Below are 26,034 nucleotides of genomic sequence, written 5' to 3'. Positions count from 1 at the left end.
GGGCTATGTCATGCCCAGGGTTCCTATCGTCTTTTAAATGGTGTCGAGAATGGCACGCCTGCCGTTGCTGGACGATCTTGGCGCACGTGCTCTCAGTCTAGATAAAACCCATGATAAATAAACACTTACATTAGACACATTTGACACAGCTGACAGATTAATGGAATAACGTTACATATCCACAATGCAAAGTCCCAGTTACTCAGTGATCACGTGTTTGGCTCGTCTTTAGCCACATTATCAAAGGGAAAACTTTAATTGTGCTACAGTTGAAAGACTGTCCAATGTAAGCTGGTGACGTGTTCCACGTATTAGAATCTGTTAAAGAACAAGCTCTGCTGCCATTGCCTGTGGCAGTAAACTGTACTTCGCACTCACCTCTTGAAGAATCCCTTGTTTGCCTTGTGTGCTCGAGACACAATACCACCGGTTCTTTTAAGGATGTCACCGCCGTATGGTTAAGAGTTGTCTACATTAGAAGGCAACTGTGAACCATAAAGCGGCAGTGAAACGTACAGAGATGGCGCTTTTTCGTTATATTGCAATGATGGCATCCATCCGCATTTGAGCAAGTATTTTCATTGCGGGTTCATGTAGAACGGGAATGGCTATTCCTTTTTGTGACCCAGTTCTAATACAGTATGAGAAAGGGGGAACGGATCGTTGGCGTTGGGCCAGTGGCGCAATGGATAACGCGTCTGACTACGGATCAGAAGATTCTAGGTTCGACTCCTGGCTGGCTCGATGGTGCTTTTACTCCTTCCTCCCACACGTTGGGTGTGCCTGCTGTCCTGCGTCAACATGCCTCAGTAGAGCAGAGGACGCACGCCAGGCTCTGATTGCTCAGATGGCGGAGCGCAGGACTGCAGGCAGACAAATTAGCCCGGAGGCAGTGGAGCTTTGCCTCTTGGAGGTGCTGCGAACCTTGCCTTCGAAGCCAGCTTTGCGCATAACCCGGCTAGTGAAAAAGGCAAGCGCACGTCAAAAGAGCATTCCCTGACCGGGAATCGAACCCGGGCCGCGGCGGTGAGAGCGCCGAATCCTAGCCACTAGACCACCAGGGAGGGCACGCTGACTCTCAGACCGTGGATGCCCGGCACACTGTGCGGATGGGAAATGGGTCTTAAGTCTCAAAGTAGGCGACAAAAAGTCACCCTGCCCGTGTGAGACTCGAACTCACGACCTTCAGATTATGAGACTGACGCGCTGCCTAACTGCGCCAACGAGGCACGCCCAGACCGATGGTGCCTGGGTGGCCCCTTGCGTCTGGTTGCGTGGCATTTTGTGCGCCACCAGCGAGGAAACTCCTGCGAGGAGAGCACGACTGGGCTTCTTGCACTCTGGCTACCCACACTGAGGACCTTCTCATTCTTAATTGGTTACAAATACAGAAATAACTTCAATGAGACACAGAGGGGCTATGTCATGCCCAGGGTTCCTATCGTCTTTTAAATGGTGTCGAGAATGGCACGCCTGCCGTTGCTGGACGATCTTGGCGCACGTGCTCTCAGTCTAGATAAAACCCATGATAAATAAACACTTACATTAGACACATTTGACACAGCTGACAGATTAATGGAATAACGTTACATATCCACAATGCAAAGTCCCAGTTACTCAGTGATCACGTGTTTGGCTCGTCTTTAGCCACATTATCAAAGGGAAAACTTTAATTGTGCTACAGTTGAAAGACTGTCCAATGTAAGCTGGTGACGTGTTCCACGTATTAGAATCTGTTAAAGAACAAGCTCTGCTGCCATTGCCTGTGGCAGTAAACTGTACTTCGCACTCACCTCTTGAAGAATCCCTTGTTTGCCTTGTGTGCTCGAGACACAATACCACCGGTTCTTTTAAGGATGTCACCGCCGTATGGTTAAGAGTTGTCTACATTAGAAGGCAACTGTGAACCATAAAGCGGCAGTGAAACGTACAGAGATGGCGCTTTTTCGTTATATTGCAATGATGGCATCCATCCGCATTTGAGCAAGTATTTTCATTGCGGGTTCATGTAGAACGGGAATGGCTATTCCTTTTTGTGACCCAGTTCTAATACAGTATGAGAAAGGGGGAACGGATAGTTGTATGCAAAACCACTTTGACAGGCATCCGTTACAGGGCAAATGGAGACGGGCTGTGTGCTTTTGGCAAATGAAAGGATTCGGGCACATTGTTCCTCATTTTGAGAAATCCACATTCATCACCATTTCAAGGCGGTTGTGAAGAAATAAATAAGAATTAAAGATGAGCTACATGAAGGAAATAAAACCGTGAGTCGTTCCAAAAGTTATACCGACACATTCGCCGAGGAGCAAAAACGACTCGCTCGTGACCCCTGCGGTCGTCAGGATGGCCGAGCGGTCTAAGGCGCTGCGTTCAGGTCGCAGTCTCCTCTGGAGGCGTGGGTTCGAATCCCACTTCTGTCATTCTATTGCCCTTGTTGGAGCCCCACCCGGTTTCCCATTTTGGTAGAGATGAGGTCTGGCAGCTGTGCATGCCGGCCTCCAGAATCCAGCTGTCTTCTGCAAGCATGACTGCCCAAGGCCCTGGCGTTGGGCCAGTGGCGCAATGGATAACGCGTCTGACTACGGATCAGAAGATTCTAGGTTCGACTCCTGGCTGGCTCGATGGTGCTTTTACTCCTTCCTCCCACACGTTGGGTGTGCCTGCTGTCCTGCGTCAACATGCCTCAGTAGAGCAGAGGACGCACGCCAGGCTCTGATTGCTCAGATGGCGGAGCGCAGGACTGCAGGCAGACAAATTAGCCCGGAGGCAGTGGAGCTTTGCCTCTTGGAGGTGCTGCGAACCTTGCCTTCGAAGCCAGCTTTGCGCATAACCCGGCTAGTGAAAAAGGCAAGCGCACGTCAAAAGAGCATTCCCTGACCGGGAATCGAACCCGGGCCGCGGCGGTGAGAGCGCCGAATCCTAGCCACTAGACCACCAGGGAGGGCACGCTGACTCTCAGACCGTGGATGCCCGGCACACTGTGCGGATGGGAAATGGGTCTTAAGTCTCAAAGTAGGCGACAAAAAGTCACCCTGCCCCGTGTGAGGCTCGAACTCACGACCTTCAGATTATGAGACTGACGCGCTGCCTAACTGCGCCAACGAGGCACGCCCAGACCGATGGTGCCTGGGTGGCCCCTTGCGTCTGGTTGCGTGGCATTTTGTGCGCCACCAGCGAGGAAACTCCTGCGAGGAGAGCACGACTGGGCTTCTTGCACTCTGGCTACCCACACTGAGGACCTTCTCATTCTTAATTGGTTACAAATACAGAAATAACTTCAATGAGACACAGAGGGGCTATGTCATGCCCAGGGTTTCTATCGTCTTTTAATTGGTGTCGAGAATGGCACGCCTGCCGTTGCTGGACGATCTTGGCGCACGTGCTCTCAGTCTAGATAAAACCCATGATAAATAAACACTTACATTAGACACATTTGACACAGCTGACAGATTAATGGAATAACGTTACATATCCACAATGCAAAGTCCCAGTTACTCAGTGATCACGTGTTTGGCTCGTCTTTAGCCACATTATCAAAGGGAAAACTTTAATTGTGCTACAGTTGAAAGACTGTCCAATGTAAGCTGGTGACGTGTTCCACGTATTAGAATCTGTTAAAGAACAAGCTCTGCTGCCATTGCCTGTGGCAGTAAACTGTACTTCGCACTCACCTCTTGAAGAATCCCTTGTTTGCCTTGTGTGCTCGAGACACAATACCACCGGGTCTTTTAAGGATGTCACCGCCGTATGGTTAAGAGTTGTCTACATTAGAAGGCAACTGTGAACCATAAAGCGGCAGTGAAACGTACAGAGATGGCGCTTTTTCGTTATATTGCAATGATGGCATCCATCCGCATTTGAGCAAGTATTTTCATTGCGGGTTCATGTAGAACGGGAATGGCTATTCCTTTTTGTGACCCAGTTCTAATACAGTATGAGAAAGGGGGAACGGATCGTTGGCGTTGGGCCAGTGGCGCAATGGATAATGCGTCTGACTACGGATCAGAAGATTCTAGGTTCGACTCCTGGCTGGCTCGATGGTGCTTTTACTCCTTCCTCCCACACGTTGGGTGTGCCTGCTGTCCTGCGTCAACATGCCTCAGTAGAGCAGAGGACGCACGCCAGGCTCTGATTGCTCAGATGGCGGAGCGCAGGACTGCAGGCAGACAAATTAGCCCGGAGGCAGTGGAGCTTTGCCTCTTGGAGGTGCTGCGAACCTTGCCTTCGAAGCCAGCTTTGCGCATAACCCGGCAAGTGAAAAAGGCAAGCGCACGTCAAAAGAGCATTCCCTGACCGGGAATCCAACCCGTGCCGCGGCGGTGAGAGCGCCGAATCCTAGCCACTAGACCACCAGGGAGGGCACGCTGACTCTCAGACCGTGGATGCCCGGCACACTGTGCGGATGGGAAATGGGTCTTAAGTCTCAAAGTAGGCGACAAAAAGTCACCCTGCCCCGTGTGAGGCTCGAACTCACGACCTTCAGATTATGAGACTGACGCGCTGCCTAACTGCGCCAACGAGGCACGCCCAGACTGATGGTGCCTGGGTGGCCCCTTGCGTCTGGTTGCGTGGCATTTTGTGCGCCACCAGCGAGAAAACTCCTGCGAGGAGAGCACGACTCGGCTTCTTGCACTCTGGCTACCCACACTGAGGACCTTCTCATTCTTAATTGGTTACAAATACAGAAATAACTTCAATGAGACACAGAGGGGCTATGTCATGCCCAGGGTTTCTATCGTCTTTTAATTGGTGTCGAGAATGGCACGCCTGCCGTTGCTGGACGATCTTGGCGCACGTGCTCTCAGTCTAGATAAAACCCATGATAAATAAACACTTACATTAGACACATTTGACACAGCTGACAGATTAATGGAATAACGTTACATATCCACAATGCAAAGTCCCAGTTACTCAGTGATCACGTGTTTGGCTCGTCTTTAGCCACATTATCAAAGGGAAAACTTTAATTGTGCTACAGTTGAAAGACTGTCCAATGTAAGCTGGTGACGTGTTCCACGTATTAGAATCTGTTAAAGAACAAGCTCTGCTGCCATTGCCTGTGGCAGTAAACTGTACTTCGCACTCACCTCTTGAAGAATCCCTTGTTTGCCTTGTGTGCTCGAGACACAATACCACCGGGTCTTTTAAGGATGTCACCGCCGTATGGTTAAGAGTTGTCTACATTAGAAGGCAACTGTGAACCATAAAGCGGCAGTGAAACGTACAGAGATGGCGCTTTTTCGTTATATTGCAATGATGGCATCCATCCGCATTTGAGCAAGTATTTTCATTGCGGGTTCATGTAGAACGGGAATGGCTATTCCTTTTTGTGACCCAGTTCTAATACAGTATGAGAAAGGGGGAACGGATCGTTGGCGTTGGGCCAGTGGCGCAATGGATAACGCGTCTGACTACGGATCAGAAGATTCTAGGTTCGACTCCTGGCTGGCTCGATGGTGCTTTTACTCCTTCCTCCCACACGTTGGGTGTGCCTGCTGTCCTGCGTCAACATGCCTCAGTAGAGCAGAGGACGCACGCCAGGCTCTGATTGCTCAGATGGCGTAGCGCAGGACTGCAGGCAGACAAATTAGCCCGGAGGCAGTGGAGCTTTGCCTCTTGGAGGTGCTGCGAACCTTGCCTTCGAAGCCAGCTTTGCGCATAACCCGGCAAGTGAAAAAGGCAAGCGCACGTCAAAAGAGCATTCCCTGACCGGGAATCGAACCCGGGCCGCGGCGGTGAGAGCGCCGAATCCTAGCCACTAGACCACCAGGGAGGGCACGCTGACTCTCAGACCGTGGATGCCCGGCACACTGTGCGGATGGGAAATGGGTCTTAAGTCTCAAAGTAGGCGACAAAAAGTCACCCTGCCCCGTGTGAGGCTCGAACTCACGACCTTCAGATTATGAGACTGGCGCGCTGCCTAACTGCGCCAACGAGGCACGCCCAGACTGATGGTGCCTGGGTGGCCCCTTGCGTCTGGTTGCGTGGCATTTTGTGCGCCACCAGCGAGGAAACTCCTGCGAGGAGAGCACGACTGGGCTTGTTGCACTCTGGCTACCCACACTGAGGACCTTCTCATTCTTAATTGGTTACAAATACAGAAATAACTTCAATGAGACACAGAGGGGCTATGTCATGCCCAGGGTTCCTATCGTCTTTTAAATGGTGTCGAGAATGGCACGCCTGCCGTTGCTGGACGATCTTGGCGCACGTGCTCTCAGTCTAGATAAAACCCATGATAAATAAACACTTACATTAGACACATTTGACACAGCTGACAGATTAATGGAATAACGTTACATATCCACAATGCAAAGTCCCAGTTACTCAGTGATCACGTGTTTGGCTCGTCTTTAGCCACATTATCAAAGGGAAAACTTTAATTGTGCTACAGTTGAAAGACTGTCCAATGTAAGCTGGTGACGTGTTCCACGTATTAGAATCTGTTAAAGAACAAGCTCTGCTGCCATTGCCTGTGGCAGTAAACTGTACTTCGCACTCACCTCTTGAAGAATCCCTTGTTTGCCTTGTGTGCTCGAGACACAATACCACCGGTTCTTTTAAGGATGTCACCGCCGTATGGTTAAGAGTTGTCTACATTAGAAGGCAACTGTGAACCATAAAGCGGCAGTGAAACGTACAGAGATGGCGCTTTTTCGTTATATTGCAATGATGGCATCCATCCGCATTTGAGCAAGTATTTTCATTGCGGGTTCATGTAGAACGGGAATGGCTATTCCTTTTTGTGACCCAGTTCTAATACAGTATGAGAAAGGGGGAACGGATCGTTGGCGTTGGGCCAGTGGCGCAATGGATAACGCGTCTGACTACGGATCAGAAGATTCTAGGTTCGACTCCTGGCTGGCTCGATGGTGCTTTTACTCCTTACTCCCACACGTTGGGTGTGCCTGCTGTCCTGCGTCAACATGCCTCAGTAGAGCAGAGGACGCACGCCAGGCTCTGATTGCTCAGATGGCGGAGCGCAGGACTGCAGGCAGACAAATTAGCCCGGAGGCAGTGGAGCTTTGCCTCTTGGAGGTGCTGCGAACCTTGCCTTCGAAGCCAGCTTTGGGCATAACCCGGCAAGTGAAAAAGGCAAGCGCACGTCAAAAGAGCATTCCCTGACCGGGAATCGAACCCGGGCCGCGGCGGTGAGAGCGCCGAATCCTAGCCACTAGACCACCAGGGAGGGCACGCTGACTCTCAGACCGTGGATGCCCGGCACACTGTGCGGATGGGAAATGGGTCTTAAGTCTCAAAGTAGGCGACAAAAAGTCACCCTGCCCCGTGTTAGGCTCGAACTCACGACCTTCAGATTATGAGACTGACGCGCTGCCTAACTGCGCCAACGAGGCACGCCCAGACCGATGGTGCCTGGGTGGCCCCTTGCGTCTGGTTGCGTGGCATTTTGTGCGCCACCAGCGAGGAAACTCCTGCGAGGAGAGCACGACTCGGCTTCTTGCACTCTGGCTACCCACACTGAGGACCTTCTCATTCTTAATTGGTTACAAATACAGAAATAACTTCAATGAGACACAGAGGGGCTATGTCATGCCCAGGGTTCCTATCGTCTTTTAAATGGTGTCGAGAATGGCACGCCTGCCGTTGCTGGACGATCTTGGCGCACGTGCTCTCAGTCTAGATAAAACCCATGATAAATAAACACTTACATTAGACACATTTGACACAGCTGACAGATTAATGGAATAACGTTACATATCCACAATGCAAAGTCCCAGTTACTCAGTGATCACGTGTTTGGCTCGTCTTTAGCCACATTATCAAAGGGAAAACTTTAATTGTGCTACAGTTGAAAGACTGTCCAATGTAAGCTGGTGACGTGTTCCACGTATTAGAATCTGTTAAAGAACAAGCTCTGCTGCCATTGCCTGTGGCAGTAAACTGTACTTCGCACTCACCTCTTGAAGAATCCCTTGTTTGCCTTGTGTGCTCGAGACACAATACCACCGGGTCTTTTAAGGATGTCACCGCCGTATGGTTAAGAGTTGTCTACATTAGAAGGCAACTGTGAACCATAAAGCGGCAGTGAAACGTACAGAGATGGCGCTTTTTCGTTATATTGCAATGATGGCATCCATCCGCATTTGAGCAAGTATTTTCATTGCGGGTTCATGTAGAACGGGAATGGCTATTCCTTTTTGTGACCCAGTTCTAATACAGTATGAGAAAGGGGGAACGGATCGTTGGCGTTGGGCCAGTGGCGCAATGGATAACGCGTCTGACTACGGATCAGAAGATTCTAGGTTCGACTCCTGGCTGGCTCGATGGTGCTTTTACTCCTTCCTCCCACACGTTGGGTGTGCCTGCTGTCCTGCGTCAACATGCCTCAGTAGAGCAGAGGACGCACGCCAGGCTCTGATTGCTCAGATGGCGTAGCGCAGGACTGCAGGCAGACAAATTAGCCCGGAGGCAGTGGAGCTTTGCCTCTTGGAGGTGCTGCGAACCTTGCCTTCGAAGCCAGCTTTGCGCATAACCCGGCAAGTGAAAAAGGCAAGCGCACGTCAAAAGAGCATTCCCTGACCGGGAATCGAACCCGGGCCGCGGCGGTGAGAGCGCCGAATCCTAGCCACTAGACCACCAGGGAGGGCACGCTGACTCTCAGACCGTGGATGCCCGGCACACTGTGCGGATGGGAAATGGGTCTTAAGTCTCAAAGTAGGCGACAAAAAGTCACCCTGCCCCGTGTGAGGCTCGAACTCACGACCTTCAGATTATGAGACTGGCGCGCTGCCTAACTGCGCCAACGAGGCACGCCCAGACTGATGGTGCCTGGGTGGCCCCTTGCGTCTGGTTGCGTGGCATTTTGTGCGCCACCAGCGAGGAAACTCCTGCGAGGAGAGCACGACTCGGCTTCTTGCACTCTGGCTACCCACACTGAGGACCTTCTCATTCTTAATTGGTTACAAATACAGAAATAACTTCAATGAGACACAGAGGGGCTATGTCATGCCCAGGGTTCCTATCGTCTTTTAAATGGTGTCGAGAATGGCACGCCTGCTGTTGCTGGACGATCTTGGCGCACGTGCTCTCAGTCTAGATAAAACCCATGATAAATAAACACTTACATTAGACACATTTGACACAGCTGACAGATTAATGGAATAACGTTACATATCCACAATGCAAAGTCCCAGTTACTCAGTGATCACGTGTTTGGCTCGTCTTTTGCCACATTATCAAAGGGAAAACTTTAATTGTGCTACAGTTGAAAGACTGTCCAATGTAAGCTGGTGACGTGTTCCACGTATTAGAATCTGTTAAAGAACAAGCTCTGCTGCCATTGCCTGTGGCAGTAAACTGTACTTCGCACTCACCTCTTGAAGAATCCCTTGTTTGCCTTGTGTGCTCGAGACACAATACCACCGGTTCTTTTAAGGATGTCACCGCCGTATGGTTAAGAGTTGTCTACATTAGAAGGCAACTGTGAACCATAAAGCGGCAGTGAAACGTACAGAGATGGCGCTTTTTCGTTATATTGCAATGATGGCATCCATCCGCATTTGAGCAAGTATTTTCATTGCGGGTTCATGTAGAACGGGAATGGCTATTCCTTTTTGTGACCCAGTTCTAATACAGTATGAGAAAGGGGGAACGGATCGTTGTATGCAAAACCACTTTGACAGGCATCCGTTACAGGGCAAATGGAGACGGGCTGTGTGCTTTTGGCAAATGAAAGGCTTCGGGCACATTGTTCCTCATTTCGAGAAATCCACATTCATCACCATTTCAAGGCGGTTGTGAAGAAATAAATAAGAATTAAAGATGAGCTACATGAAGGAAATAAAACCGTGAGTCGTTCCAAAAGTTATACCGACACATTCCCCGAGGATCAAAAACGACTTGCTCGTGACCGCTGCGGTTGTCAGGATGGCCGAGCGGTCTAAGGCGCTGCGTTCAGGTCGCAGTCTCCTCTGGAGGCGTGGGTTCGAATCCCACTTCTGACATTCTATTGCCCTTGTTGGAGCCCCACCCGGTTTCCCATTTTGGTAGAGATGAGGTCTGGCAGCTGTGCATGCCGGCCTCCAGAATCCAGCTGTCTTCTGCAAGCATGACTGCCCAAGGCCCTGGCGTTGGGCCAGTGGCGCAATGGATAACGCGTCTGACTACGGATCAGAAGATTCTAGGTTCGACTCCTGGCTGGCTCGATGGTGCTTTTACTCCTTCCTCCCACACGTTGGGTGTCTGCTGTCCTGCGTCAACATGCCTCAGTAGAGCAGAGGACGCACGCCAGGCTCTGATTGCTCAGATGGCGGAGCGCAGGACTGCAGGCAGACAAATTAGCCCGGAGGCAGTGGAGCTTTGCCTCTTGGAGGTGCTGCGAACCTTGCCTTCGAAGCCAGCTTTGGGCATAACCCGGCAAGTGAAAAAGGCAAGCGCACGTCAAAAGAGCATTCCCTGACCGGGAATCGAACCCGGGCCGCGGCGGTGAGAGCGCCGAATCCTAGCCACTAGACCACCAGGGAGGGCACGCTGACTCTCAGACCGTGGATGCCCGGCACACTGTGCGGATGGGAAATGGGTCTTAAGTCTCAAAGTAGGCGACAAAAAGTCACCCTGCCCCGTGTGAGGCTCGAACTCACGACCTTCAGATTATGAGACTGACGCGCTGCCTAACTGCGCCAACGAGGCACGCCCAGACCGATGGTGCCTGGGTGGCCCCTTGAGTCTGGTTGCGTGGCATTTTGTGCGCCACCAGCGAGGAAACTCCTGCGAGGAGAGCACGACTGGGCTTGTTGCACTCTGGCTACCCACACTGAGGACCTTCTCATTCTTAATTGGTTACAAATACAGAAATAACTTCAATGAGACACAGAGGGGCTATGTCATGCCCAGGGTTCCTATCGTCTTTTAAATGGTGTCGAGAATGGCACGCCTGCCGTTGCTGGACGATCTTGGCGCACGTGCTCTCAGTCTAGATAAAACCCATGATAAATAAACACTTACATTAGACACATTTGACACAGCTGACAGATTAATGGAATAACGTTACATATCCACAATGCAAAGTCCCAGTTACTCAGTGATCACGTGTTTGGCTCGTCTTTAGCCACATTATCAAAGGGAAAACTTTAATTGTGCTACAGTTGAAAGACTGTCCAATGTAAGCTGGTGACGTGTTCCACGTATTAGAATCTGTTAAAGAACAAGCTCTGCTGCCATTGCCTGTGGCAGTAAACTGTACTTCGCACTCACCTCTTGAAGAATCCCTTGTTTGCCTTGTGTGCTCGAGACACAATACCACCGGTTCTTTTAAGGATGTCACCGCCGTATGGTTAAGAGTTGTCTACATTAGAAGGCAACTGTGAACCATAAAGCGGCAGTGAAACGTACAGAGATGGCGCTTTTTCGTTATATTGCAATGATGGCATCCATCCGCATTTGAGCAAGTATTTTCATTGCGGGTTCATGTAGAACGGGAATGGCTATTCCTTTTTGTGACCCAGTTCTAATACAGTATGAGAAAGGGGGAACGGATCGTTGTATGCAAAACCACTTTGACAGGCATCCGTTACAGGGCAAATGGAGACGGGCTGTGTGCTTTTGGCAAATGAAAGGCTTCGGGCACATTGTTCCTCATTTCGAGAAATCCACATTCATCACCATTTCAAGGCGGTTGTGAAGAAATAAATAAGAATTAAAGATGAGCTACATGAAGGAAATAAAACCGTGAGTCGTTCCAAAAGTTATACCGACACATTCCCCGAGGATCAAAAACGACTTGCTCGTGACCGCTGCGGTTGTCAGGATGGCCGAGCGGTCTAAGGCGCTGCGTTCAGGTCGCAGTCTCCTCTGGAGGCGTGGGTTCGAATCCCACTTCTGACATTCTATTGCCCTTGTTGGAGCCCCACCCGGTTTCCCATTTTGGTAGAGATGAGGTCTGGCAGCTGTGCATGCCGGCCTCCAGAATCCAGCTGTCTTCTGCAAGCATGACTGCCCAAGGCCCTGGCGTTGGGCCAGTGGCGCAATGGATAACGCGTCTGACTACGGATCAGAAGATTCTAGGTTCGACTCCTGGCTGGCTCGATGGTGCTTTTACTCCTTCCTCCCACACGTTGGGTGTCTGCTGTCCTGCGTCAACATGCCTCAGTAGAGCAGAGGACGCACGCCAGGCTCTGATTGCTCAGATGGCGGAGCGCAGGACTGCAGGCAGACAAATTAGCCCGGAGGCAGTGGAGCTTTGCCTCTTGGAGGTGCTGCGAACCTTGCCTTCGAAGCCAGCTTTGGGCATAACCCAGCAAGTGAAAAAGGCAAGCGCACGTCAAAAGAGCATTCCCTGACCGGGAATCGAACCCGGGCCGCGGCGGTGAGAGCGCCGAATCCTAGCCACTAGACCACCAGGGAGGGCACGCTGACTCTCAGACCGTGGATGCCCGGCACACTGTGCGGATGGGAAATGGGTCTTAAGTCTCAAAGTAGGCGACAAAAAGTCACCCTGCCCCGTGTGAGGCTCGAACTCACGACCTTCAGATTATGAGACTGACGCGCTGCCTAACTGCGCCAACGAGGCACGCCCAGACCGATGGTGCCTGGGTGGCCCCTTGAGTCTGGTTGCGTGGCATTTTGTGCGCCACCAGCGAGGAAACTCCTGCGAGGAGAGCACGACTGGGCTTGTTGCACTCTGGCTACCCACACTGAGGACCTTCTCATTCTTAATTGGTTACAAATACAGAAATAACTTCAATGAGACACAGAGGGGCTATGTCATGCCCAGGGTTCCTATCGTCTTTTAAATGGTGTCGAGAATGGCACGCCTGCCGTTGCTGGACGATCTTGGCGCAAGTGCTCTCAGTCTAGATAAAACCCATGATAAATAAACACTTACATTAGACACATTTGACACAGCTGAGAGATTAATGGAATAACGTTACATATCCACAATGCAAAGTCCCAGTTACTCAGTGATCACGTGTTTGGCTCGTCTTTAGCCACATTATCAAAGGGAAAACTTTAATTGTGCTACAGTTGAAAGACTGTCCAATGTAAGCTGGTGACGTGTTCCACGTATTAGAATCTGTTAAAGAACAAGCTCTGCTGCCATTGCCTGTGGCAGTAAACTGTACTTCGCACTCACCTCTTGAAGAATCCCTTGTTTGCCTTGTGTGCTCGAGACACAATACCACCGGTTCTTTTAAGGATGTCACCGCCGTATGGTTAAGAGTTGTCTACATTAGAAGGCAACTGTGAACCATAAAGCGGCAGTGAAACGTACAGAGATGGCGCTTTTTCGTTATATTGCAATGATGGCATCCATCCGCATTTGAGCAAGTATTTTCATTGCGGGTTCATGTAGAACGGGAATGGCTATTCCTTTTTGTGACCCAGTTCTAATACAGTATGAGAAAGGGGGAACAGATCGTTGGCGTTGGGCCAGTGGCGCAATGGATAACGCGTCTGACTACGGATCAGAAGATTCTAGGTTCGACTCCTGGCTGGCTCGATGGTGCTTTTACTCCTTCCTCCCACACGTTGGGTGTGCCTGCTGTCCTGCGTCAACATGCCTCAGTAGAGCAGAGGACGCACGCCAGGCTCTGATTGCTCAGATGGCGGAGCGCAGGACTGCAGGCAGACAAATTAGCCCGGAGGCAGTGGAGCTTTGCCTCTTGGAGGTGCTGCGAACCTTGCCTTCGAAGCCAGCTTTGGGCATAACCCGGCAAGTGAAAAAGGCAAGCGCACGTCAAAAGAGCATTCCCTGACCGGGAATCGAACCCGGGCCGCGGCGGTGAGAGCGCCGAATCCTAGCCACTAGACCACCAGGGAGGGCACGCTGACTCTCAGACCGTGGATGCCCGGCACACTGTGCGGATGGGAAATGGGTCTTAAGTCTCAAAGTAGGCGACAAAAAGTCACCCTGCCCCGTGTGAGGCTCGAACTCACGACCTTCAGATTATGAGACTGACGCGCTGCCTAACTGCGCCAACGAGGCACGCCCAGACCGATGGTGCCTGGGTGGCCCCTTGAGTCTGGTTGCGTGGCATTTTGTGCGCCACCAGCGAGGAAACTCCTGCGAGGAGAGCACGACTGGGCTTGTTGCACTCTGGCTACCCACACTGAGGACCTTCTCATTCTTAATTGGTTACAAATACAGAAATAACTTCAATGAGACACAGAGGGGCTATGTCATGCCCAGGGTTCCTATCGTCTTTTAAATGGTGTCGAGAATGGCACGCCTGCCGTTGCTGGACGATCTTGGCGCACGTGCTCTCAGTCTAGATAAAACCCATGATAAATAAACACTTACATTAGACACATTTGACACAGCTGACAGATTAATGGAATAACGTTACATATCCACAATGCAAAGTCCCAGTTACTCAGTGATCACGTGTTTGGCTCGTCTTTAGCCACATTATCAAAGGGAAAACTTTAATTGTGCTACAGTTGAAAGACTGTCCAATGTAAGCTGGTGACGTGTTCCACGTATTAGAATCTGTTAAAGAACAAGCTCTGCTGCCATTGCCTGTGGCAGTAAACTGTACTTCGCACTCACCTCTTGAAGAATCCCTTGTTTGCCTTGTGTGCTCGAGACACAATACCACCGGTTCTTTTAAGGATGTCACCGCCGTATGGTTAAGAGTTGTCTACATTAGAAGGCAACTGTGAACCATAAAGCGGCAGTGAAACGTACAGAGATGGCGCTTTTTCGTTATATTGCAATGATGGCATCCATCCGCATTTGAGCAAGTATTTTCATTGCGGGTTCATGTAGAACGGGAATGGCTATTCCTTTTTGTGACCCAGTTCTAATACAGTATGAGAAAGGGGGAACGGATCGTTGGCGTTGGGCCAGTGGCGCAATGGATAACGCGTCTGACTACGGATCAGAAGATTCTAGGTTCGACTCCTGGCTGGCTCGATGGTGCTTTTACTCCTTCCTCCCACACGTTGGGTGTGCCTGCTGTCCTGCGTCAACATGCCTCAGTAGAGCAGAGGACGCACGCCAGGCTCTGATTGCTCAGATGGCGGAGCGCAGGACTGCAGGCAGACAAATTAGCCCGGAGGCAGTGGAGCTTTGCCTCTTGGAGGTGCTGCGAACCTTGTCTTCGAAGCCAGCTTTGCGCATAACCCGGCAAGTGAAAAAGGCAAGCGCACGTCAAAAGAGCATTCCCTGACCGGGAATCGAACCCGGGCCGCGGCGGTGAGAGCGCCGAATCCTAGCCACTAGACCACCAGGGAGGGCACGCTGACTCTCAGACCGTGGATGCCCGGCACACTGTGCGGATGGGAAATGGGTCTTAAGTCTCAAAGTAGGCGACAAAAAGTCACCCTGCCCCGTGTGAGGCTCGAACTCACGACCTTCAGATTATGAGACTGACGCGCTGCCTAACTGCGCCAACGAGGCACGCCCAGACCGATGGTGCCTGGGTGGCCCCTTGCGTCTGGTTGCGTGGCATTTTGTGCGCCACCAGCGAGGAAACTCCTGCGAGAAGAGCACGACTCGGCTTCTTGCACTCTGGCTACCCACACTGAGGACCTTCTCATTCTTAATTGGTTACAAATACAGAAATAACTTCAATGAGACACAGAGGGGCTATGTCATGCCCAGGGTTCCTATCGTCTTTTAAATGGTGTCGAGAATGGCACGCCTGCCGTTGCTGGACGATCTTGGCGCACGTGCTCTCAGTCTAGATAAAACCCATGATAAATAAACACTTACATTAGACACATTTGACACAGCTGACAGATTAATGGAATAACGTTACATATCCACAATGCAAAGTCCCAGTTACTCAGTGATCACGTGTTTGGCTCGTCTTTAGCCACATTATCAAAGGGAAAACTTTAATTGTGCTACAGTTGAAAGACTGTCCAATGTAAGCTGGTGACGTGTTCCACGTATTAGAATCTGTTAAAGAACAAGCTCTGCTGCCATTGCCTGTGGCAGTAAACTGTACTTCGCACTCACCTCTTGAAGAATCCCTTGTTTGCCTTGTGTGCTCGAGACACAATACCACCGGTTCTTTTAAGGATGTCACCGCCGTATGGTTAAGAGTTGTCTACAGTAGAAGGCAACTGTGAACCATAAAGCGGCAGTGAAACGTACAGAGATGGCGCTTTTTCGTTATATTGCAATGATGGCATCCATCCGCATTTGAGCAAGTATTTTCATTGCGGGTTCATGTAGAACGGGAATGGCTATTCCTTTTTGTGACCCAGTTCTAATACAGTATGAGAAAGGGGGAACGGATCGTTGGCGTTGGGCCAGTGGCGCAATGGATAACGCGTCTGACTACGGATCAGAAGATTCTAGGTTCGACTCCTGGCTGGCTCGATGGTGCTTTTACTCCTTCCTCCCACACGTTGGGTGTGCCTGCTGTCCTGCGTCAACATGCCTCAGTAGAGCAGAGGACGCACGCCAGGCTCTGATTGCTCAGATGGCGGAGCGCAGGACTGCAGGCAGACAAATTAGCCCGGAGGCAGTGGAGCTTTGCCTCTTGGAGGTGCTGCGAACCTTGCCTTCGAAGCCAGCTTTGCGCATAACCCGGCAAGTGAAAAAGGCAAGCGCACGTCAAAAGAGCATTCCCTGACCGGGAATCGAACCCGGGCCGCGGCGGTGAGAGCGCCGAATCCTAGCCACTAGACCACCAGGGAGGGCACGCTGACTCTCAGACCGTGGATGCCCGGCACACTGTGCGGATGGTGAAGAAGTTTTATTTTAATCCCAATCTACATGAATATGATGAATATGAGTTTACCATTTTAACCCTCATGTGTTGTTGGGGATGTTTTCATCCACTACAGAGTTTTTTTTACTCTTAATTTGGCCGTAACTTTCTCTCTGTTTTAGCAAATTGAATGATTTTTGGTGACAAATCTTATATTTACATATATTTTAAGAAAATGCTTTGAAATTTTTTAAAAACTCAACGATATACCGTGGGCAAATTTACTACCCTTTCGTGTTGTTAGTGGATGAAAACATCCACTAAATTCAACGGCTGTAAAAATTTATCAGATGAATATTTTTTCCAAATTTTTTTTCATAAATCTGTTAATCAACCTCAGTACTGATCAAAACTACCAAATCTTTACAAAAATTCCATGATTTTAACCCTTTAATTGCCAAGTTTATAAGGTGTGTCACTGATTTGGGGAAAAAACACACACAAAATGACCGATTTTCAATATAAAAAGTGATTGTAAACTGGATTTTTGTTTACCTTTTTCAGAGTCTTGAACATGTATAAGATTGGTAAAAACATTGGCTTTGAAACATTTTTAGTTTTTGTGTAGCATCAGTTTTAATTTTTTTCTCCCTCATTTATTGTTAGTGGCTGTTTTTGCCCCATTGACTTCCATTATAACCACATTTTTTGATTGCAGAGCTATGACACCTTTTTATCATGCATTTTTGAATGTTGGATTTTTTTCCTTTTGCTAAGAGGTCAAATTTGTAATTTTTACTGTTGATCACCATGTGGCACTATTAACCCTTTAGTAGCCCTGTGCAAAAACAAAGCTTAATTTCTGACTTGTACATTGAGTTATATGGAGTATAACTCCATAATAAAAGCATATTATTGTGTGTGTGAATGTGCGCGCGTGTGTGTGTGTGTGTGTGTGTGTGTGTGTGTGTGTACCTGGTAATTATCACGTTGTGGGGACCAATTGTCCCCACCAAGATATGAATACCAGTGTCTTTGTGACCTTGTGGGGACATTTTGAGGTCCCCATGAGGAAACAAGTTTATAAATCAAACAAAATGATGTTTCCTGAAAATGTGAAGTTAGGAGAAGGGTTTTTGTGATGGTTGGGGTTAGGGAAATTTTCTGTAAAAATCTTCTCTGCATCGGATTTATGAACATCATTTATTATGAACACAAAAACAACTTCAAATAAATTGAACAATGAAGCAAGAGTAGAGGATGGATGGAGAACTAAACAATCAAACTAACTTTTAGTGTGTATGTGTGCAGGGGGTGTGTTCAGTATTTCCAGCAGGACTTGCAGCATATCACTTGGTGCTCTCTGCAAGTTTGTCCACCACAACAGATGCAAGGGCTGACATGTTTGTTCTTTGCACCAATTGCATGTTCCCCTCTTCACTCCTGAGCTGCTGGTGCCTGTGGATTTGTGTCTGGAGAGACAGCTGCAGGAGACTGAATCTCTCTCACCAGTGCAGTAGCAAGTGGAGTGCGAGGGTGATGCTCTCTCCTCAATATTGCTGCAGAGATTTTCCCAGGTCTTCTAGGAAAGCCTTCTCCTAAACAGCTTTTCACCTCCCTCGTGCATGAGTTGCTGTCCCTCCAGACAAACTTGCAGAGAGCACCAAGTGATATGCTGCAAGTCCTGTTGGAATGACTAAACACTTATGTGTTTATAATAATGATGTTCATAAATCTAATGTCTAATGCAGAGAAGATTTTTACAGAATATCTTTTTTTCATGCACACACACGCACACGCACACGCACACACACACACAAATATGCTTTTATTATGGAGTTATACTCCTTAAAACACAATGTACAAGCCAGAAATTAAGCTTTGTTTTTGCACAGGGCTACTAAAGGGTTAATAGTGCCACATGGTAATCAACAGTAAAAATGACTAATTTGACCTCTTAGCAAAAGGAAAAAACACCAACATTCAAAAATGCATGATAAAAAGGTGTCATAGCTCTGCAATCAAAAAATGTGGTTATAATGGAAGTCAATGGGGCAAAAACAGCCACTAACAATAAATGAGGGAGAAAAAAATGTAAACTGATGCTGCACAAAAACTAAAAATGCTTCAAAGCCAATGTTTTTACCAATCTTTGGCATGCCCAAGACTGTGAAAAAGGTTTAAAAAAATCCAGTTTACAATCACATTTTATATTGAAAATCGGTCATTTTGTGTGTGTTTTTTCCCCAAATCAGTGACACCACTTATAAACTTGGCAATTAAAGAGTTAAAATCATTGAATTTTTGTGAAGATTTGGTAGTTTTGATCAGTACTGAGGTTGATTAACAGATTTATGTAAAAAAATTTGGAAAAAATATTCATCCGATACATTTTTATAGCCGTTGAATTTAGTGGATGTTTTCATCCACTAACAACACGAAAGGGTAGTACATTTGAACAATGCACAAGGGATAATCACACGCAATTTGTTTACTATGAAGTTATGCAGGTCATGTGTTATGTTGTGTGGGTCAGATAAGCCATCTGTGTGGATTTAAGAACAGCTGTGTGTAGTCATGTTTCAGGGCACAAAGGATTTTAGTATTAGCAAATAGCCAAGGGTCAAATAGGTCAAGGAAAGGAGACACTGGTCTGGTCTGGGGACTGTCATGTGATTCTTCAAGTTACAAGCCTGAACAGAAACATATTGTTAAAGCATATGGAGGGGAGGGACAAAGACCATATATATTTACCAAGCCTGGCTTGGAGGGTCAGACTGATTTGGGGAATCCTCCCAGGACGCTGGTTCTGGGGGGGTTAACCAGGGGAGTCTCGGCTTTTTATTTGTCCGGATAATAAAAGTCTATCTCTTGAAATCAAAACCTAAGACTGAAGATTGTTTCATTGGAGGAAAATGAAAACCACAACATTTGGTGCCGAAACCCGGGATAGACAGGAGCTGGACAGTCACACCACATGGGCGAACCTGACGAGCAACACAAACAGTGTATGGCCATATACAAGGTAAGCACTTTTTGCTTATTTATTAGGTTTGTGTTGTTGGCCAGATTTTGCTCAACGTGGTGAGAAAGTTAAGCTCTTCTAAATTTAAGAACCATACATGTGAACTGGGTTTTGATTTCAAGGGTACAATCTAATTAAGGCATGCATGCATGAATCTGTGTTAATTACTTTGGCTTTGATGATCATGGTGAATTGATAGAGGTTTAAGTTAAGAAAACGCGTAAGTTTTGTATGCAAGGTTGCATATGCTGCGTCTATCGGGGAAAAGGATGACGTAGAGGTTTAAGTAAAAGAGAACGCGTAAGAGTTTTGTATGCAAGGTTGCATATGCTGCGTCTATCGGGGAAAAGGATGACGTAGAGGTTTAAGTAAAAGAGAACGCGTAAGAGTTTTGTATGCAAGGTTGCATATGCTGCGTCTATCGGGGAAAAGGATGACGTAGAGGTTTAAGTAAAAGAGAACGCGTAAGAGTTTTGTATGCAAGGTTGCATATGCTGCGTCTATCGGGGAAAAGGATGACGTAGAGGTTTAAGTAAACGAGAACGCGTAAGAGTTTTGTATGCAAGGTTGCATATGCTGCGTCTATCGGGGAAAAGGATGACGTAGAGGTTTAAGTAAACGAGAACGCGTAAGAGTTTTGTATGCAAGGTTGCATATGCTGCGTCTATCGGGGAAAAGGATGACGTAGAGGTTTAAGTAAACGAGAACGCGTAAGAGTTTTGTATGCAAGGTTGCATATGCTGCGTCTATCGGGGAAAAGGATGACGTAGAGGTTTAAGTAAACGAGAACGCGTAAGAGTTTTGTATGCAAGGTTGCATATGCTGCGTCTATCGGGGAAAAGGATGACGTAGAGGTTTAAGTAAAAGAGAACGCGTAAGAGTTTTGTATGCAAGGTTGCATATGCTGCGTCTATCGGGGAAAAGGATGACGTAGAGGTTTAAGTAAAAGAGAACGCGTAAGAGTTTTGTATGCAAGGTTGCATATGCTGCGTCTATCGGGGAAAAGGATGACGTAGAGGTTTAAGTAAAAGAGAACGCGTAAGAGTTTTGTATGCAAGGTTGCATATGCTGCGTCTATCGGGGAAAAGGATGACGTAGAGGTTTAAGTAAAAGAGAACGCGTAAGAGTTTTGTATGCAAGGTTGCATATGCTGCGTCTATCTGGGAAAAGGATGACGTAGAGGTTTAAGTAAAAGAGAACGCGTAAGAGTTTTGTATGCAAGGTTGCATATGCTGCGTCTATCGGGGAAAAGGATGACGTAGAGGTTTAAGTAAAAAAGAACGCGTAAGAGTTTTGTATGCAAGGTTGCATATGCTGCGTCTATCGGGGAAAAGGATGACGTAGAGGTTTAAGTAAAAGAGAACGCGTAAGAGTTTTGTATGCAAGGTTGCATATGCTGCGTCTATCGGGGAAAAGGATGACGTAGAGGTTTAAGTAAACGAGAACGCGTAAGAGTTTTGTATGCAAGGTTGCATATGCTGCGTCTATCGGGGAAAAGGATGACGTAGAGGTTTAAGTAAAAGAGAATGCGTAAGAGTTTTGTATGCAAGGTTGCATATGCTGCGTCTATCAGGGAAAAGGATGACGTAGAGGTTTAAGTTAAGAGAACGGATAAAAGTTTAAATCGTTATGTGAATTAACGATTGGTTATTTGTTTATTGATTTGTGTTTGAGTGTGTATGTATGCAGCTGCAGAGTTTTGTTTGTTAGTGAGAGAAATGTGAACGTGCATCTGGTAAAGCAGGGGAAGGGTTTCCCTTAGGCAGTCTCTGCGGGCTGTTAAGGGGGGTATATCCTGTGAGTATAGGGTAAATTACTGTGTTAGAGTGTGGAAGAATGAGCCCTAAAAAAAAAAAAATAAATAAATAAATAAATAAATAAATAAATGCTAATGGGTTATTACTGAAAAATGGTTGGGTTAACAATTTGGTTTATAGGTTATCAAATATACACTTGAAATTTAAGGTTTGGTAAAAACAATTGACACCAGATGGGACATCAAAAGGAGCACAGAACCTGAGACCACAGCTGGCTTTCTCAATGGACAATGCAATCAGGTGGCCACCTACAGAGATGAGCAATTTTGCTTGTTTAAAGATTGTATTGTTCACCTGAGATGGCTCGGGGTGGTCAAATCACAAATGCTCTTCCAAATTTAAGAAAAAAAGGGGAAATTAAAGATTACTAGATTAAATGATAAGAATAAAGGGTTTCATTTTCAAAAGGAATGTGTGCTAGGACAGAAGATGGTTTGTTGTGTGAATGAGTTTTATTGTTTTATTTTTGTCGTTGAGTGGCTTGGATAAAGAGTTAATGTTAAGTTGAGAAAATGCCTAAGAAGTTTCGCGAACCTGAGTGTTACCGTGTCGGGGCAGACACGTTGGGGTTCGGAGAGAAGAGTTATTAAGTCCTGCAGGTCAGGTACGGTCTATGTGTTATTTGTCTTGTTGTTTGGAAACGCCCGGGCTGATGAGAGATATTGTTTTGTTTTATTTGTCATGTCGGATTGGTAAATTGTGTAAGTGAATCTTTTCCACGTTGGTGGAAGTGTAGTGGAAAGATGAACTTGGCCAGGTAGTCTAGATAGAGTTGTTTTATTTTATTTGTGTGAGAATGCAATGTGTCTGTAATGTATAGAGTCTGTGTGAGAGCAAGTCTGAGATGGAAAGAGTGGGGGCTGAGTGAGCAGTGGGTGTGTCTTTCTTCTGTGGCTCTGCAAAGAGCGCAGAGAGGTGTTGTGTTACACTAAAGTGGAGGGAAGGATTGTTTTAAAACTGTGGAGAGGTAATACAGTTTGTGAAAGATGTGAATATGAGTAAGATATAAGTATGAATATAAATACGATAAGAATAAGAGACAGTTATAAATGCTGGGTAATAAATATGATATTAGAAGGTATTGTGGAGTTATTGTAGCCACAAATATAAATTTTTATAGTAAAGTAAGCAGGTACTTCTAATATCTGAATAACACATTTAAATGATTGATTCAAATAAATGAGTGTGCTCGATAGGAAAAGTATAGCTTGCCCAGAAAAGCACAAAAGTGTGTGATAGAGTTTAACATTATTTGAAAGAATCTTGTTTTAAGGACACATTGGGAATCTGAGTAATTATTTGGAGAGTAGATAAATTGGACAAATAAAAACAATAAGTTTGTGAAGTGGTTAAATGAGAAATAATTATAAAATATAAGGTGTGTTATATTGCAAAGAAAAGATTATGGCAGTCACATTAATGGAAAAATAAGGATTAAACAATTGTTGTGTGGAGAAATAGAAAATAGAATAATTGGATGTTCAAATGAGGAAACATTTGATGTGGCATTGTGTGAGGAGAAATACAACTAAATAAAAATACAAACTAATGAAAGGTAAGAGGAGATAATTAACAGACAAAGAAACGGTCAAAGAGAGAGAGAGAGAGAAAGAGAAAGAGAGAGAGAGAGAAAGAAAGGGAGGGGGTTCTAAATGGTCACCAGATTTGACCTGTAAAGATCAACTCTCATTGCTCGAGGGGAATTGTGGGATTTAAGCAAAATCTAGCAGAAAAACAGAGGTGAAGCATCAAAGAGAAATAACAAATTAGAGAAAAAAAGATTAGAGACCAAGTTATTAAAGGTGGAAATAAAGATGAAAAATTAAAAAGGACAGAAAAATTATTAAAAGGTGAATGACACAGATAAATTATATAAAGGAAAAAGATTTAACAAAATGAAGAGGAGTCTTCATCTGATGATTGAAGGTGGTCACAAAATAAATTTTATTTTAAATTGAAAGGCAATATTTTGCAATGGGTTAAGTTAAACCTTGAAAGGCTGAAAGCTCTCATCCTTTGACATTCAAGAAAGTGAATAAAAGCTGGCGATGCAAAGACAATGAAAAACTGTGTGTGACATCAAAGTGTTGGAGTTGCAAAAAGAGGAGAACTCATAAACTAAGCTGTGGACACATCCTACTGTATATGAATGGGACTATAACTGATCTCAAGCAGTGAAGGGGGCACTGCGCATATGTTCAAGAGACAATTACAAACAAACAACAAAAAGACTAAGTGGAATCCAGAAGGAGACCAACAAAGACAATATTGTTCTTGGAGACAAGAGAAAAACTGGACTATACTTTTGCTTCTTCATACAAGCCTTTGAGTGAAAAAGGGGAAAGAGTAAACAGCCGTTCAATGTTTAGTAAAGACCTTGATACTATAGGGACACAGACAATCTTTATGAGGAAATCAGCTAGACAAAATTAAAGGCTGATCAAGAACTTATGTTGTTAGGTGTGACTACCTTTTCTGAAATCAAATCAGACACCTATTAATCTTACAGGAAGAAATGCATAATGAAAATTTGGGGTTTTTAAATTTGGTATTCTACAGAGGAAGTTAGAACTCCAATGATGGTACTAAGCTAAAAAGCAAATATAAATGGCATAGACAGCTATGGCAGAAAGGAAAATAAAATAGATAAAATAAATAAATTCAAATAACACCATAGGTAAAGAAAAGAAAAAGCTGTGAGAATAGAGAAAAGAAATAACAAATGATTGTAACAAACTTAGCATTTCAAGCAAATAAATCTAAATTGTATCTAGTCTACGATTTAAGAGCAATTAATGACAAGAAAAGATTGATGTTCCAAAAACTACATACTTTGCTGACAAGTGTTTCTCCATTTGATAAACATTTTTACTGTGAATTCAGATTTGGATAAGAAATGGATACTTGCAGTTAGGTATTTACTTATGAGGAAAAAACATTATACAGGTATAGAATGGATGAACCGCCATTCCAACATGCTGAAAAGTTAGTCTGGTTGATTAACGCTAAAAAGTTGATAAAATGATTGGTTGTCATTAAGTTATAGGCACACAGGAAAACAGTTGATGTTGAAGATAAAAAGGGCCTCAGAGTGTCAGTAGATCTTTTTAGATAGTATAGAAGTGAAAAATCTCAGTCATAAATATTATTATCATAGATGTACATGGGGTGAATAAGTGGAATGAAAATTTAGTATTTGATTTGTGATAAGAATGAAGATTTTGAGTTGTGATAAGAACTAAAAAACTGATTTGATGGGTAAGAGCGAAGAAAAATTTGACTATCATCTATAATTGCAAGGGATGGTAGATAAAAAAGTATAGAAAAGGAATTATCATCAAAGCCATACTTAACAAAAGTGAAAATACTAATCGTAACAGAACTTAGTTTTACCTAAACTAACAACCGTACACCTTTAACACTGCATGAAATATTCGCCGATAGACCTATGCGTATTGTAAAAACATCTGGAATTAAGTGTTATATGAACAAACTAATTGTTTATGTATTGAGTTATTTGTGTACAGAAAAAGCTGAAAGGAGTTGAGGAGGACATGAGACAACAGGACTTGATGAGTGCGAGATGATCTAGCTTATCTGAGGTTCGAGAGGTCGGAGGAGGCCAAACACGGCCACAGGTGGCCTAACTGGGGGAGACAGGATGAGACCAGTCCCAGAATGTCCAAGTGGGAGGAGCAGCCAATGTAGCAGAGCTCATAAGAAGGAGAGAAGGAGAAAGAATGCCAATGATATGAAAGAAGAAACATCAAAACCAAATCAAAGTAAAAGCAATTCAAGTATACCGATGGATGGAGAGCAAAGTTTTGAGCACCGAGAGGAAAAAGTGAAAAAGAGAAATTGTCAAAAGAAATTGAATTGAAAAAAAAAAAAAAAAAAAAAAAAAACGAAACTGATTACTACAGAAGATTTGCATTGCTACAGTCAATTAAAGAACGAAGCCGATTACTACAGAAGATTTGCATTGCTACAGTCAATTAAAGAACGAAACCGATTACTACAGAAGATTTGCATTGCTACAGTCAATTAAAACTTCCTGGCGATGGACTATTGCTGAAAGATCTGCAACAATATCAAAGGAACAGAATCTGAAAGAAAGACTGAAAACAGAGACATTGAACTGAGAACATAAGGTGGACATTTTATGGGAAACATTCCAAAGATAACAAATGATACAAATGGGGAATATTTACAGTTAAGGAAATATGTTTACAAAGTTGCTTTTTAGGCTTTAAACTAAACTAGATTTCAATAATGCAATAACATTTTCAAGTCCACATAAATAGGGTGATAAATTCAACAAGAATTCTTATGGATAAGAGAAAAAGTTAAGGTCAACTTATCTTGATAATATTTAGGTCATTTGGGAAAATCTGAGTTTAAAAATACATTTTGCAGGCCACACTTTGGATATTTGTGTCAATGGTATAGTAACAAAACATTAAAAATAGGAACAGGAAGGATAGAAATTTCAGAATGATACATACAAGAAAATGTAAACCTTATGGAATTATAGAATTAGGAAAAGTCAATATGAAATGCTTTA

General features: G+C 45.7%; 34 non-coding genes across 34 annotated transcripts; 14 read left to right on the top strand and 20 right to left on the bottom strand.

Annotated features, from left to right (window-relative positions):
- The first annotated feature begins 671 nt into the window (after positions 1 to 671).
- trnar-acg (transfer RNA arginine (anticodon ACG)) lies at positions 672 to 744 on the top strand. Its single transcript has one exon. It is a non-coding gene; the product is annotated as a tRNA-Arg (tRNA).
- A 248-nt stretch (positions 745 to 992) lies between these two features.
- On the bottom strand, positions 993 to 1,064 carry trnae-cuc (transfer RNA glutamic acid (anticodon CUC)). Its single transcript has one exon. It is a non-coding gene; the product is annotated as a tRNA-Glu (tRNA).
- A 91-nt stretch (positions 1,065 to 1,155) lies between these two features.
- trnam-cau (transfer RNA methionine (anticodon CAU)) lies at positions 1,156 to 1,230 on the bottom strand. Its single transcript has one exon. It is a non-coding gene; the product is annotated as a tRNA-Met (tRNA).
- Positions 1,231 to 2,340: 1,110 nt separating this feature from the next.
- Positions 2,341 to 2,423, top strand: trnal-cag (transfer RNA leucine (anticodon CAG)). Its single transcript has one exon. It is a non-coding gene; the product is annotated as a tRNA-Leu (tRNA).
- A 128-nt stretch (positions 2,424 to 2,551) lies between these two features.
- Positions 2,552 to 2,624, top strand: trnar-acg (transfer RNA arginine (anticodon ACG)). The gene has a single exon. It is a non-coding gene; the product is annotated as a tRNA-Arg (tRNA).
- Positions 2,625 to 2,872: 248 nt separating this feature from the next.
- trnae-cuc (transfer RNA glutamic acid (anticodon CUC)) lies at positions 2,873 to 2,944 on the bottom strand. The gene has a single exon. It is a non-coding gene; the product is annotated as a tRNA-Glu (tRNA).
- Positions 2,945 to 3,036: 92 nt separating this feature from the next.
- trnam-cau (transfer RNA methionine (anticodon CAU)) lies at positions 3,037 to 3,110 on the bottom strand. Its single transcript has one exon. It is a non-coding gene; the product is annotated as a tRNA-Met (tRNA).
- Positions 3,111 to 3,967: 857 nt separating this feature from the next.
- On the top strand, positions 3,968 to 4,040 carry trnar-acg (transfer RNA arginine (anticodon ACG)). Its single transcript has one exon. It is a non-coding gene; the product is annotated as a tRNA-Arg (tRNA).
- A 412-nt stretch (positions 4,041 to 4,452) lies between these two features.
- Positions 4,453 to 4,526, bottom strand: trnam-cau (transfer RNA methionine (anticodon CAU)). Its single transcript has one exon. It is a non-coding gene; the product is annotated as a tRNA-Met (tRNA).
- Positions 4,527 to 5,383: 857 nt separating this feature from the next.
- On the top strand, positions 5,384 to 5,456 carry trnar-acg (transfer RNA arginine (anticodon ACG)). The gene has a single exon. It is a non-coding gene; the product is annotated as a tRNA-Arg (tRNA).
- Positions 5,457 to 5,704: 248 nt separating this feature from the next.
- On the bottom strand, positions 5,705 to 5,776 carry trnae-cuc (transfer RNA glutamic acid (anticodon CUC)). Its single transcript has one exon. It is a non-coding gene; the product is annotated as a tRNA-Glu (tRNA).
- Positions 5,777 to 5,868: 92 nt separating this feature from the next.
- On the bottom strand, positions 5,869 to 5,942 carry trnam-cau (transfer RNA methionine (anticodon CAU)). The gene has a single exon. It is a non-coding gene; the product is annotated as a tRNA-Met (tRNA).
- Positions 5,943 to 6,799: 857 nt separating this feature from the next.
- On the top strand, positions 6,800 to 6,872 carry trnar-acg (transfer RNA arginine (anticodon ACG)). The gene has a single exon. It is a non-coding gene; the product is annotated as a tRNA-Arg (tRNA).
- A 248-nt stretch (positions 6,873 to 7,120) lies between these two features.
- trnae-cuc (transfer RNA glutamic acid (anticodon CUC)) lies at positions 7,121 to 7,192 on the bottom strand. Its single transcript has one exon. It is a non-coding gene; the product is annotated as a tRNA-Glu (tRNA).
- A 92-nt stretch (positions 7,193 to 7,284) lies between these two features.
- trnam-cau (transfer RNA methionine (anticodon CAU)) lies at positions 7,285 to 7,358 on the bottom strand. Its single transcript has one exon. It is a non-coding gene; the product is annotated as a tRNA-Met (tRNA).
- Positions 7,359 to 8,215: 857 nt separating this feature from the next.
- On the top strand, positions 8,216 to 8,288 carry trnar-acg (transfer RNA arginine (anticodon ACG)). Its single transcript has one exon. It is a non-coding gene; the product is annotated as a tRNA-Arg (tRNA).
- A 248-nt stretch (positions 8,289 to 8,536) lies between these two features.
- trnae-cuc (transfer RNA glutamic acid (anticodon CUC)) lies at positions 8,537 to 8,608 on the bottom strand. Its single transcript has one exon. It is a non-coding gene; the product is annotated as a tRNA-Glu (tRNA).
- A 92-nt stretch (positions 8,609 to 8,700) lies between these two features.
- On the bottom strand, positions 8,701 to 8,774 carry trnam-cau (transfer RNA methionine (anticodon CAU)). Its single transcript has one exon. It is a non-coding gene; the product is annotated as a tRNA-Met (tRNA).
- A 1,111-nt stretch (positions 8,775 to 9,885) lies between these two features.
- Positions 9,886 to 9,968, top strand: trnal-cag (transfer RNA leucine (anticodon CAG)). The gene has a single exon. It is a non-coding gene; the product is annotated as a tRNA-Leu (tRNA).
- A 128-nt stretch (positions 9,969 to 10,096) lies between these two features.
- trnar-acg (transfer RNA arginine (anticodon ACG)) lies at positions 10,097 to 10,169 on the top strand. The gene has a single exon. It is a non-coding gene; the product is annotated as a tRNA-Arg (tRNA).
- A 246-nt stretch (positions 10,170 to 10,415) lies between these two features.
- Positions 10,416 to 10,487, bottom strand: trnae-cuc (transfer RNA glutamic acid (anticodon CUC)). The gene has a single exon. It is a non-coding gene; the product is annotated as a tRNA-Glu (tRNA).
- Positions 10,488 to 10,579: 92 nt separating this feature from the next.
- trnam-cau (transfer RNA methionine (anticodon CAU)) lies at positions 10,580 to 10,653 on the bottom strand. Its single transcript has one exon. It is a non-coding gene; the product is annotated as a tRNA-Met (tRNA).
- A 1,111-nt stretch (positions 10,654 to 11,764) lies between these two features.
- trnal-cag (transfer RNA leucine (anticodon CAG)) lies at positions 11,765 to 11,847 on the top strand. Its single transcript has one exon. It is a non-coding gene; the product is annotated as a tRNA-Leu (tRNA).
- Positions 11,848 to 11,975: 128 nt separating this feature from the next.
- Positions 11,976 to 12,048, top strand: trnar-acg (transfer RNA arginine (anticodon ACG)). Its single transcript has one exon. It is a non-coding gene; the product is annotated as a tRNA-Arg (tRNA).
- Positions 12,049 to 12,294: 246 nt separating this feature from the next.
- trnae-cuc (transfer RNA glutamic acid (anticodon CUC)) lies at positions 12,295 to 12,366 on the bottom strand. Its single transcript has one exon. It is a non-coding gene; the product is annotated as a tRNA-Glu (tRNA).
- Positions 12,367 to 12,458: 92 nt separating this feature from the next.
- trnam-cau (transfer RNA methionine (anticodon CAU)) lies at positions 12,459 to 12,532 on the bottom strand. The gene has a single exon. It is a non-coding gene; the product is annotated as a tRNA-Met (tRNA).
- An 857-nt stretch (positions 12,533 to 13,389) lies between these two features.
- trnar-acg (transfer RNA arginine (anticodon ACG)) lies at positions 13,390 to 13,462 on the top strand. The gene has a single exon. It is a non-coding gene; the product is annotated as a tRNA-Arg (tRNA).
- Positions 13,463 to 13,710: 248 nt separating this feature from the next.
- Positions 13,711 to 13,782, bottom strand: trnae-cuc (transfer RNA glutamic acid (anticodon CUC)). Its single transcript has one exon. It is a non-coding gene; the product is annotated as a tRNA-Glu (tRNA).
- A 92-nt stretch (positions 13,783 to 13,874) lies between these two features.
- trnam-cau (transfer RNA methionine (anticodon CAU)) lies at positions 13,875 to 13,948 on the bottom strand. The gene has a single exon. It is a non-coding gene; the product is annotated as a tRNA-Met (tRNA).
- An 857-nt stretch (positions 13,949 to 14,805) lies between these two features.
- On the top strand, positions 14,806 to 14,878 carry trnar-acg (transfer RNA arginine (anticodon ACG)). Its single transcript has one exon. It is a non-coding gene; the product is annotated as a tRNA-Arg (tRNA).
- A 248-nt stretch (positions 14,879 to 15,126) lies between these two features.
- Positions 15,127 to 15,198, bottom strand: trnae-cuc (transfer RNA glutamic acid (anticodon CUC)). The gene has a single exon. It is a non-coding gene; the product is annotated as a tRNA-Glu (tRNA).
- Positions 15,199 to 15,290: 92 nt separating this feature from the next.
- Positions 15,291 to 15,364, bottom strand: trnam-cau (transfer RNA methionine (anticodon CAU)). The gene has a single exon. It is a non-coding gene; the product is annotated as a tRNA-Met (tRNA).
- Positions 15,365 to 16,221: 857 nt separating this feature from the next.
- trnar-acg (transfer RNA arginine (anticodon ACG)) lies at positions 16,222 to 16,294 on the top strand. Its single transcript has one exon. It is a non-coding gene; the product is annotated as a tRNA-Arg (tRNA).
- A 248-nt stretch (positions 16,295 to 16,542) lies between these two features.
- trnae-cuc (transfer RNA glutamic acid (anticodon CUC)) lies at positions 16,543 to 16,614 on the bottom strand. Its single transcript has one exon. It is a non-coding gene; the product is annotated as a tRNA-Glu (tRNA).
- Between the last annotated feature and the right edge of the window lie 9,420 nt (positions 16,615 to 26,034).

The sequence above is a fragment of the Paramisgurnus dabryanus genome, chromosome 13 (genome assembly GCF_030506205.2).
Source record: "Paramisgurnus dabryanus chromosome 13, PD_genome_1.1, whole genome shotgun sequence".
Lineage (NCBI taxonomy): Eukaryota > Metazoa > Chordata > Actinopteri > Cypriniformes > Cobitidae > Paramisgurnus > Paramisgurnus dabryanus.
Note: the sequence above shows the minus strand (reverse complement) of the source record. Positions and strands in the feature narration are given on the sequence as shown.